The sequence below is a fragment of the Ursus americanus genome, chromosome 24 (genome assembly GCF_024610735.1).
Source record: "Ursus americanus isolate L20-20 chromosome 24, mUrsAme1.1.p, whole genome shotgun sequence".
Taxonomy (NCBI): Eukaryota; Metazoa; Chordata; class Mammalia; order Carnivora; family Ursidae; genus Ursus; species Ursus americanus.
Window position 1 is genome coordinate 20,520,810 of NC_142150.1, and position 11,881 is coordinate 20,532,690.

At 44.0% G+C, this 11,881-nt stretch overlaps 1 long non-coding RNA gene across 1 annotated transcript; it reads left to right on the forward strand.

The window, feature by feature from the left end:
• Positions 1-1,273: 1,273 nt before the first annotated feature.
• Positions 1,274-11,881, forward strand: LOC123799530 (uncharacterized). Its single transcript, XR_006781636.2, has 4 exons — positions 1,274-1,520; positions 2,614-2,794; positions 5,362-5,516; positions 6,395-11,881. It is a non-coding gene; the product is annotated as an uncharacterized LOC123799530 (long non-coding RNA).

Genomic DNA, 11,881 nt, shown 5'->3' on the forward strand with positions numbered 1-11,881 from the left:
CCAGGTTGATTTCCACATTAACGATCCAAATAAAAAAGGCTGAGAAATGAGCCCTGAGCCACTAAGCCCACTGCAGCGTGCATAACAGGTTTACGTTTAGAAGTGGCCACGGGAAGCTTCCCTGATTGGCGAGCATAAAAATAAAGCATTTTCCTGTGGGTTATTTCTAACCTGCAGATTTTTTCCATAGCCAGATTTGCCTTGACCTCAGGGGTGAAACTTGAAACTTGAGAAAGAAATGCTTCTCACTAGCAGTTCCCATGATGCTATCAATCCCATTGTAAGACCAACAATTAATTATAACAATAAGAAAGACATTATTCATCCAGGCCTCCCTTCCTGCTCTTAAATTCATAAAACTCCCTGCCACCCGGACAGTTGATGTGTGTGTATATGTGTGTGTGTGTACACGAGCGTGCTTAAAATAACCTGATTAAAATTATGTGTAAAATACACAGTGGAAAACTCTAAAAGGAAAAATAGAAAATAATCAGGGGCGCCTGGGTGGCACAGCGGTTAAGTGTCTGCCTTCGGCTCAGGGCGTGATCCCGGCGTTATGGGATCGAGCCCCACATCAGGCTCTTCCGCTATGAGCCTGCTTCTTCCTCTCCCACTCCCCCTGCTTGTGTTCCCTCTCTCACTGGCTGTTTCTATCTCTGTCGAATAAATAAATAAAATCTTTAAAAAAAAAAAAAAGAAAGAAAATAATTAAAGTAGCTATATAAGAGTGGTGATATTAATGGGAAATGGGTCTTTCACTTTACTCTCTTTTTCTAAAATAACTATATTGCAGTTTAATTATTTAACTAAAATTAATATCATTAATTCAACATAAAAAGTTTTAAGTACTTTACTCTTCACTGTGTACTGAGTGCCTACTATGTGCCAGGTTTTGTTCTGGGTTCTAGGAATACAGGGAGAATAAGACAGACACGGTTCTTTCATGGGAGTTCTAGTCAAATAGGGAAGACAGGTCATAAACAGGTAATTATATAAATTTATTAGTTAACGTATTCAACAAGTATTTATTAGACGCCAACTTTGTGCCAAAAATGTTCTGAGCACTGTGAATCAACAGGGAACAAAGCAGGCAAAGGTCCCTGACTTCGTGGAGTTTATATTCGAATTGATTTGGATATTGATTCGGTTCTAATCAGCATGAGTATCATGGAGGGGAAGTACAGGGGACCTGACTCATCTAAAAGGTCAGAGATGACGTTCCCAAGGAAGTGACATCAAATGAAATCGGGCTTGGTTTCGCCCTCCCGGACTGAGAGAGCTCCCCCAGACAGAGCAGGAGTTCCCCTAGGTGACTACATTCCGGCAGGTGCTCTGTGTTGAGGTCTCACAGTTCCAACTGCTGTGTGCCGGAGATGTCCCCGGCCCCAGGTTGGCGGCGGAGAGGGATTTGGAACCAGATTTCACTTAGTCACCGCTGTCCATTTGCGCACCAGCACTTTGTGTCCGGGAAGTCCTGATACAGAAAATAGCAAGGCCGTCCTTCCCTCCTGGTGCAGACAGTAAGTAATGGACCCTCCTGTCCCCAGATGGGAAACCCGGAGCTGAGGCGACACATCCAGCAGGAGCCAGAGGGGCCTCTGCTTCGTGGGTCGGCGGTGGGGGGGGGGGGGCGGGAAGCACCTGCTGGATTTCCGGTCCGCCCCTCACACTGCAGAGCAGCAGGTCACCAGCCTAAACCGCTTAATGCACATCACGCCCGGGTCTAAAATGGCGGAAGGCACTTAAATGGAACGTCCAAACTTTGTCCTCAGCCCCCAAACCACAGGTAAGGATTTAGGTCTGTGTAGTATTGATCCTGCCTCCCACCGGCACCAGGAAAAACGTCGTGAAGCCAGTCAACTTCCCAGTGACAAGGAAGTCATTCCCCTAATCCGCTCTCACTGGACAATCAGGTTGACAAAAACCATTAAGTTTTCTGAGATTAGAAATTCACTGTCAGAGGGAGTCATGTATAGAGTTTTCCACTCCATTACACCCAGGACAATAACCAGAGGCCAAGTGACAGGAAAAGGCTGGGGTCTGTCTTTTTAAAGTTTCCTGTGTCCTTGGGTGGAGGGAAATAAATTAACAAGTGCCTCCCTTTTGTAGGACATGGGATATATATTATCTCATTAATCAACGCAACAGCCTAGGAGGGGAGTTCTGCTGATTGCATTTGTCAGAAGAATAAGCTGGGGCTCAGCAGGTGTGGGTCACTAGCTAAGATCACCCAGCTAGTTAAAGTGACATGGGGCCGAGAATCAGAATCCTTGAGCCGGAGGGTTCCAGAGGCTCATAACCTACTTTCTTCTAAGCAGAACCACTCTTTAACCATCATGGCCTGGTTCCCTCTGAAAGGTGCCACAGTTCTGGGGGCACCTGAGTGGCTTAGTTGGTTAAGCGTCCGACTCTTGATTTCGCTCCGGTCATGATCTCAGGGTCATGGGATCGAGCCCCACGTTGGGCTCCATACTCAGCTCTGAGTCTGCTTCAGGATTCTCTCTCACCCTTCCCCACTGCCCCTCCCCCCACTCACATGTGTTCTCTCTTTTTCTCTCTAAAATAAATACATAAAATTTAAAAAATAAATAAATAAGTTGCTATGTTCTGCAGCCACTGGATGCGAGCTGGTGCCGTGGTGAGGACCACAGACTATGGCAGATTCGTGTCCACGTGTCCACTCTGCCTCTCACTGTGTGACCTGGGGATGTTCCTTCACCTCTCTGTCTCCTTCTCCTCCATTCCTGAGATGATAACCTGATAACGCCTATCTCCTAAGAGCTCTGGGAACTAAGTAAGTTCACACATGGAAAGCATTTAGCACATTGCCTGAAACAGGCAGGTCCTGAAAGGAATCTGTGAGGAATCGGATGTGGCTGTTTCAGTCATGTTTTTCCTCTAAGTTTATAGAACCACATTACTGAAGGCTTGGGAAATAGAAAGAAGAAAAAAATCACCCATATTCATAACTACTACTATCATTATGGTATATTCCTTCCAGTATTTTTCCAATGCATTTATTTTTTTCTCCACAGACAGGAGTGTTTTTCTTTGCAGTGTCCTGTTCTTTTTCCGCTTAACGTTGTACTCAAATCATTTATTCCATTCACAGTCTTTATTTTGATAACTGTAAAATAGTCCATCATACGCATGTGCCACAATTTACTTCTTTGTTCCTCCTCTGGCTGACATTTAAGTTGTTTTCAACTTCCCACTATTATAAATAATGCTGGCATGAGCATTTCTGTACACATAGTGTTTGTGCATACCTCCATCTGAACATTTGCCACACTGGACCACAATGCTCTATTTATATGGCTGGCTCCCTGAAGAAGGCTTGAAGCTTCTATCCTATTTTCCAGCTATAGCAGCTGTGGACCAAAAATAAAAAAATAAAAAAAGACTCGAAGTTTCTGGAAGGTAGGAGTAGGTTTCCTCTTCATTGTACCTCCAACATGTAGCTCTGACACTGAGTCTGTTGACTCAAAAACTTTCCCCCTGTTTTGAATTTTGGTTTTGGATATTTCTTTAGGCTACATTTCCAGAAAGGGAATTAGCGGGTTAAACTATATGTCCTTTGGGGGGAGGTGTAGGTAGAGAAAAGGTTCAATAATCGGAGTATCACCAAATTGCTTTCCAAAAAGGTTGTACTAATTCACCTTGCTACCAGTTGGCGACTTCCCGCTGTCCATCGACTTCATGTTTTTTTGTGAACAAATGAACAGGAAAAAACCTTCTAGAGACAAAAATAGCTGAAACATTGTCGAAGAAGAGAAGAACAAGGAGGAAAGATTTGCTTTATCTGATTTTTAACACATACAAAGCCACAGTAATTAAGTGTATGTGGTATTAGGACAAGGACAGACAAATAGACCAGTGAAGTAAGACCAAGAGCCCATAAACAGACCCGTATATACACATAAATATTTGCTCTATGACAAACGTATCCTCACACAACAGTGTGGAAAGTGTTCTTCACTAAATGGTGTTGGGAAAATTAATTATCGGTAAAATGGAATTAGATCCCTACCCCACACTCTGCACAAAAAGTCAATTCCAAGTAAACTAAAACCTAAATGTGAATAGTAAAATAATAAAACCTTGAAAAAATAAAGGACAATATCTTCATGATTTCCAGGTAAGGAAAGCTTCCTTTTTTTTTTTTTTAAGATTTTATTTATTTATTTGACAGAGAGAGAGACACAGCCAGGGGGAGAGGGAACACAAGCAGGGGAGTGGGAGAGGAAGAAGCAGGCTCCCAATGGAGGAGCCTGATGTGGGGCTCGATCCCAGAATGCCTCTCAGAATGCCGGGATCACGCCCTGAGCCGAAGGCAGACGCTTAACGGCTGAGCCACCCAGGCGCCCCTAAGGAAAGGTTTCTTAAACAACGTACAAAAATATTTGATAAGTTTGACTACATTGAAATGAAAACTTCTGTTCATGTAAAAACACAATCATAAGGTGAAAAGTCAAGCCCCAGAGTGAGAGAAGCTATTTGCAACACATATCAAGGACAGAAGAATTGTATCCAGAATGTGTAGAGAAAAGGACAGATAACCCAAAAGGGGCAAAAATTTGAACAGGTATTTCCTAGACCAGAAATCCAAATAGCCAATAAACACTCGAAAATACACTTAACATTAGTAATCAGGAAAATTCCAATTAAAACCACAATGGGATATCACTGCACAACCAACAGATGGGTTAAAATTTGAAATCCGATAAAACAAAGTGTTGGTAAAAATGTAGAACAATAAAAACTTTCTTCCACTGCTGATGGAAATGTAACACAAGCACCTTAGAGAACTGGCGCTGTCCAGGAAAGGTGTTACGGGGCCACACTCTATAACACAGTAATGCCACTCAAAAGCATGCATTCTAGATCATGCATCAACACAATTTTTCTGTAAAAGACCAACAAGTAAAACGTCTCTGCCACATCTATTCAACTCTACTAAGCATTGAAGCAGCCACATAGAGTACATAAAGAAATTGGCACGGCTGAATGCCAATAAAACTTTATTTATGGACACGGAAATGAGAATTTCACATGATTTACATGTGTCATGAAATATTATTCTTCTTTGAATTTTTTTCAACCGTTTAAAAATGTCAACGCATTCTCAGCTCACGGACCATACAAAAGCAGGTGGTGGGCCAAGTTTGGTTCGTGGGCTACAGTTTGCCAACTCCAGCTTTCCAGTGCTACTCAAGGGGCGGTCCAGAATCGGCAGCCTCATTAACACCTAAAAATTTGTTGGAAATGAAAATGCATGGGCACCACCCTAGACTTGCTGAATCCAAATCTTTAGGGATGAGGACCAGGAATCTGCATTTTAACAGGCTCATTTTCATGCAGGCTGAAGTTTTAGAATCACAGCTGCGGAGGCTCATATGTGCGTGTGCAAGGATTTACATACAAGGATGTTCAGAGCAGCATTATGTGTAATAACCTCAACCTGAAAAGAACCCAAATGTCCAGGAACTGTAAAATGTCCCAAAGCAGCAAAATAGGTAAGTGGAATAATATTCAGGAATGAACATGGACAAACTAGAGTCTTGTGCAAGATGAATAAACACTAAAATGATAACATGGAACTTGGAAAAACAAATCCAGAGACAAAAGAATATAGACTCTATGATTCTGTACAATAAAAAGTTCAAAAACAGGCAAACTAAGTTATACCGTTTGGGAGTGAATCCCTAAGTGACCGTACAGTCAAGTGAGGCGAGGAAGTTATTAAAGTCAGGATCATGATCTTTGAGGGGGGGAAAGAAGGCAGCGTGTTTAGGAACAGACACACAAGAGGCTTCTCCGGGGCTGGCAATGTCCTATTTCTTGACCTGGGTGATTGCTGTGAGTGTATTCACTTTATGATAATTTGTTAAAGTGTGCATTTATGTTTTGTGCACTTTTCTGTAGGTGCGATGGGTTTCATGATAAAAACGAAAATTAAAAAGAAAAATAAGTGTCAGGAATGGTGACTTTCTGAGCTAGCCCTGTGAGTGTGGAACCTGCCAGATCCACTTCACACCTTGACTTCCCGCTTGGCCGATTCCCTGTAGCCCACCCAACTGCAAGTTGCAAATTTATAGGCCAACTGAGCCCAGATGGTTTCCTGTGATAGCTGCTAGGGGCATAATAATGAATACACGTCTCCCCACACGTTCCTGAATGCGTTTTGGCAGGATTTTTACTGCAGGCAGTAAAACCTTGTTACAAAGTCCCTCACTGTCTCAGGGGCTTGGCCACATTGTGGTTGAGCCATATCGCCTCTTGTTACAGGCAGCCCATCATCGTTGTCCCACATAGCATCCTTGAGGGCTGGCTTTCTCTCTGTTGTCCTACGAGGCTGTTTGATTGATTGTTCCTAATAATCATTGCATTTCAGAAACCCGGATTCCTGTCCTCACAGCTGGAACTTCCTCTATGCACTAATTGGAAAAACATCCTCCGGGAAATGGGGCATCTTTATTGACTCAGTCTTTGGCGATGACTATGTCAACTGGCAAGATGAAGTTTATAGCAGGGAAGTGAAGGCTCTGAAACCCTCCAGTGCACTGAGGTCCCAGGCCTCAGTCCAAGAAGCCACACTGACTTGACCCAATCCCCATATGGAAAACACTAAGGGTCACATTAGGGAAGGGCTAGCTTGAGAGGCTGGGGTCAATCCATAAGTTCAAGAGCCAACTCAGCTAGAGGTCTCCCAATTTTCTTCCCTTTCTTCCTCATTAACGGTATCCCTGAATATTAGCTGCATAATAAAGACTACATTTCCCAGATTCCCTTGCAATTAGATAAAATCACACGAGGAAATTATGACTAACTAGAAAGCAAGCAGAAGGGGTATATGGAATTTCCATGACGGGTCCTTAGAAAAGGGTATGCGTCCTTCTTTTCCCTTCCTTTCCTTGCTTTTGGCTGGAATGTGGCTGGAGATTTAGCAGCCATTTTGAACAATGAGGTGACTTTGGAAATGGGGTCCATGCCAATGGATAGAAAAGCACTGTACCTTCCTGGACTCTTGCAAAAGAGAAAATTTAAATCTTGGTTAAGCCATTGCTTTGGGAGATTTTCTGTCACTTGTAGTTGAAACTAATCTTAACTGATAATAACTGCATTTTTTATAATGGTAGAGAAGCAGAAGCAACCTCAGTGGCCCTTAAGAAGGGATTGGTTAAATTAGTTCACTCATTCGCTTACTCATTCATCACATTTTAAATGACTGCTTACCACATATCTGGCTCTGTTCTAAGCATTGGGGATATAGTGGTTAAAAAAAAAATTATTGTCTCTGCCCTCAAGAACTTTGTTAGAAGAGGAAGCAAGAGGCATAAATAAATGGACAACTAAAATATAGTTTAATTAGTGGAACCATAGAGGCTGAGAGTTTAAAAAAATATTTTAATGAGATAAAGAAAATGTTCATGGCCTCTTGCTAAAAGCAGTAGGTTATTCAAGATCATACATGGTAAATCTAATTTGTAAAACAGCATCTATATTTGCACCGAGAAAGAACAAAACTGATGTACAATTAGTCTGAACACCTTGAACCGCATTTAGCAAGCAAAAAAGAAAAAGTTAATGAATGTAAGATTTTATTTCAAGGTGGAGGGACTATTTTTTTCCTTTGTATTTTTATTTTTACATTTTTTAAAGATTTATTTATTTGAGAGAGAGAGCGTGAGTGGAGGGAGGGGCAGAGGGAAAGAGAGAGTCTCAAGCAGACTCCCTGCTGAGCACAGAGCCTGACTTGGGGCTCGATCCCACGACCCTGAGGTCATGCCCTGAGCCGAAATCCAGAGTGAGCCACTTAACCACCTGAGCCACCCAGGTGCTCCAGCCTCAGTATTTTTATATGCTTTCCAAATGTTACCCCCATAATATGTATTACTTTTGTACTAAGGAAAAAATATCAACGTGAGCAATGTGCATTAGGAAGTTTAGGATCAAGATGAAATGTGCACAGGGTCATGATTTCAGTAAGATTGCAAACTAAGTTGTGCTAACCAGTCTTAAAGAGAAACTCAAGTCTGAGGTCTGAGGTTGGCCTCTCCCTAGGGGGAGGACACTGGAAGGGTCTGGTTCTCTGCCCCATGCCCCGTCTGGAAGCATGCAGGGAAGTTTGCCCAGGGCTTTGTTCTACATTTTTAGTGGGGCAGGACCCACTGCAGCCAAGTTATTAAGCACTAGCCCTATCACTTCTCTTCCCATGGCTCCTCTCTGCTGGGCCTCTTGCCCAACCATTAAAGCAGCTGTTGTTGTTTTGTAGAGGCTAATTAACTCCACACTGCATGAAGCCAGACGCTAATTGGCCCACTCACTTAATCAACTTTAATGTCTCTCTTCTGGTGGACCCGGCTGCTGCTTTTTGTTCCCCCGATCACCCACAAATGCAGAGCCTGAGAAGTGGCATTAATGGCCTCCGGTGGGCAAAAGCAGCCTTAACCCTGTCCCCTCCCACAGGGCAGGGGCAGAGGATCATTGTGACTGTCAGGTCAGTGGACGTGCTCTTAAGTTCCTGATCCCTGGAGCGTCTTGGGACCTGAGCTTATTGCTTCTTTTCCAAACATTGCACGATGAGATGAGTCATCAGATGGTTGGTTCCTCAAGAGAATTGGCCTCATCTCTGTCTGTTGCTGACACATATTTAAGGCTCTAAAACCTAACTAACTTGCACAATTATTGCAACTACATTTTCCTGGTGTCTTTCGTGTCACAGGTGCTGTGGCCAGTCCTTTCCAATGCAACATGAACAAACGTGGCTCAGGGTCAGTAAGCGACATGTACTCTTAACCGAATGAAGAAGAAGCATCACTCATCCCCATTTGTCAGATGAAGAAACTGAGGCAATTATAATATTTACAAGTGTGATTGCAGTGAACATGTATGGCATTCCAATCACAGCCCAGAAAGATGGAGACCAAGAATTATTATAATCCCCATTTTGGGGAGCACTAGAAACTTCCAGAAAGAAAAGTGACTTTCCTAAGGTCACAGAGTGTGATTGACAGAATAATCCCCCTCCCACCTCCTAAGATAGGTATATCTTAATTCCCAGAACCTGTGAATATGTTCCCTTACAGGGCAAAATGACTTTGCTGATGGATTAAGTTAAGATAGAGAGACGAGGAAGTTATTCTAGATTATTTAGTTGGGCCTAGTATAATCACAGAGTTTCTTATAAGAGGGAGACAGGAGGCTAAGAATCAGAGAGAGAAGATGTGAGAATAGCAGAGGTCAGACAGGAGAGAAGATGCTACATTGCTGACTTCAAAGACAGAGGAAGGGGCCATAAGCCAAGGATTGCAAGCAACACCGGGAAGCTGGAAAAGGGAAGGAAATGGATTCTGCCCTGAAGCCTCCAGAAAGCAACATGGCCTTGCCAGCACCTTGACCATAGACGTCTGACCTCTAGGACTGTCAGAGAACACATCCATGGTGTTTTAAGTCACTAAGTCTGTGGTCATTTGTTACAGCGGCCATAGGAAACAGATACGCACTCTTAGAAGCATTAAAGGGCTCGAATTTAGGCGTCATGACACGAAATCCCTTTCTGACTGAATTGACAAGATTTCCGCCCACCTGATCAATACGTGCTGATTTGGAATGCTAGCCTCCCTCAAGATGAGGACAAACTATGCATGTGGGTCTGTGGGCCTGGCCTCTCCTTCAGCCCAGCAGGGCCTCTGCCCCTTTCCCAGTCCATTCCACCCTCTTTTCCTTCCTCAAGGATCTGAAACCCTGCTGCACAATACACGTCATCTGGCAGAAGCCACGGCTCTGTCTCCAGCCACAGATCAGCGCCACCCAGGGCAGAATGCGTCACAGAGCTTGTGGGAGTTTGGTGGTCGGGACCCCTTGGAGCAGCATGGTTGGGCTCTGGTGTTTGAATTCTACCCACCCCCCTTACTTTCAGTGTGCCTCCGTGTCATCTGTCACTAAAAGGGGTGCTGTGAGGATGAAATGACACAATCCACCTGTCATGCTTCGTACAATATCCGGCAATGATAAATACTAATGCAAACTGAGCTCCCGGCTGGCAGAACCCCGAGGCTCGCTCCTCGGGCAGCAGTTCTCAGACTGTGGCATGCATCAGATTCACCTGGAAGGGATGGGGCCCCACTTCCAGAGTTTCTGATTCAGTAGGTCTGGGGTGGGACCTGAGAATCTGCATGCTAACACACGTCCAGGCAGATGGGGATGTTGCTGTGCCAGGGAACATACTTTGAGAACCACCGATGTAAAACACAGAGGCAAAGGATATGCTTTCTACGCTGTTTCCCCCAGTGCCCAGCACAATGCCTGGTACATAACAGACATGCAGCAAATATCTGTGGAATGAATACATTTCTTTTCCACTGTCTTCCTGAGGCTTTAAATGTCCAGGAGGCTGCCCTTCTCCATAAAAGAATTCCATTCTCTATCTTTTTTATCGCCATCATATTTACTACAACTTGGTGCTGACAATCTCCTCTTCATAGACTCCCTGTTTTCCCCTTGAATACCCTCCATTTCCCCAGCGAGCGTCTCTCCCCTGGATCTCAACCTTTTCCATTAACTCCATGCACTGCACAGCCTGTTCCAGGACATCAAACTTTAATTTAAACAGAAAATAATCAATAAGCTTAGCAAATTGCCCATGGCAACCTCTGCTGAGTGAATCAAAGGGTTTTATAGGTAATTTAAAGGGTGTCCTCACTCATCCCTCAAGGTAAAGCTGTGCACATTGACAAGAGCTCTTTTCCACTCTGGCCCAGGATGCTCTGGAAGAAAATGGAAGAGAAAAGACCGAGGGTTGGGGTTGGGAGTGGTTGGACCAGGAAGGAAAGGTCTGCCATTTAGGATTAAAAGCTTCTAAGGAAAAAAGTGCTGACATCTGATATTGAATTCGATGCGAGAAAGAGTTCTGGTTTTGTTTTTGTTTTTGTTTTGTTGTTGTTTTTGTGACAGGCGACAGAAACAGTCTCGGGATAACTTCAGGAGATAAAAGTGCTGTCAGGCTAGGAGGTGTAATCGACAAAAAAGGCTAAATTGCTGGGTCTCAGAAATATTCGAAACTGGAGTTTGCTCTCTTGAAGGTGTTGTTGGGGATGCGCCTGCATTTCCATCCAGGATTCGTATTCCGAGAGAGCATCTGAGCAGCCTGACTGGGTCACGTGACCCTCCACCCGTTGGACAGTTCCACTACGAAAGGAAGAGCTAATTCTGCGAAGAAAAGCCGAGGTAGAGAAACTAAAGAAGGGAACGGGGAAAGCTGGGCTGGCAAAAACAGGTTTCCCCTAGAGAACTTTGTGTTTACTTATCTTTGTGGTTTTGACTTATCGTTTTCTCCAAACAAGAGTGGCCAGTCTAGCCATGTTGATGAGATTCTGGGGCCTGGGCAGGACTTTGAAGGGCCATCCAGTGCCTGGCCTGGTTATCTATACAAGCCAGAGAGCTGTCTATCCTTTTCTGAGAATCTCCCCAGACTCCTCTGAGAAGATTGTCCAACTCTTAAATCCTTACAAACAAGACAGTTCTCTCTTCCAGGGTGATATTGAATATTTGACAACCAGCACACCATGGGAACGGGCTAACCAAAACTGTCACAGCAGGAAACAACCCATAAGACCAAACAGATCCCTGCCAACTGACCACCAGTCCAGCATCTCCTTAACCTAAGTGGGGCATTGAAAGCCTGTTCTGATCTCCACAAGGGATGCCCAGAACAGCTCCTCATTCCTTGGGAGAAGTACTGGGGTCTTCTTTCCTGAGTTTCCCAGACCTGTGGCTTTGGCAGGGACTCCAGGAGTTGATGTGGCTAACATAGGATGGATGTTGCCTTCTTAGAGAGCTATACTTCAGTGCCATGCAGTCTGCTCCTTCCTCCTGTTTA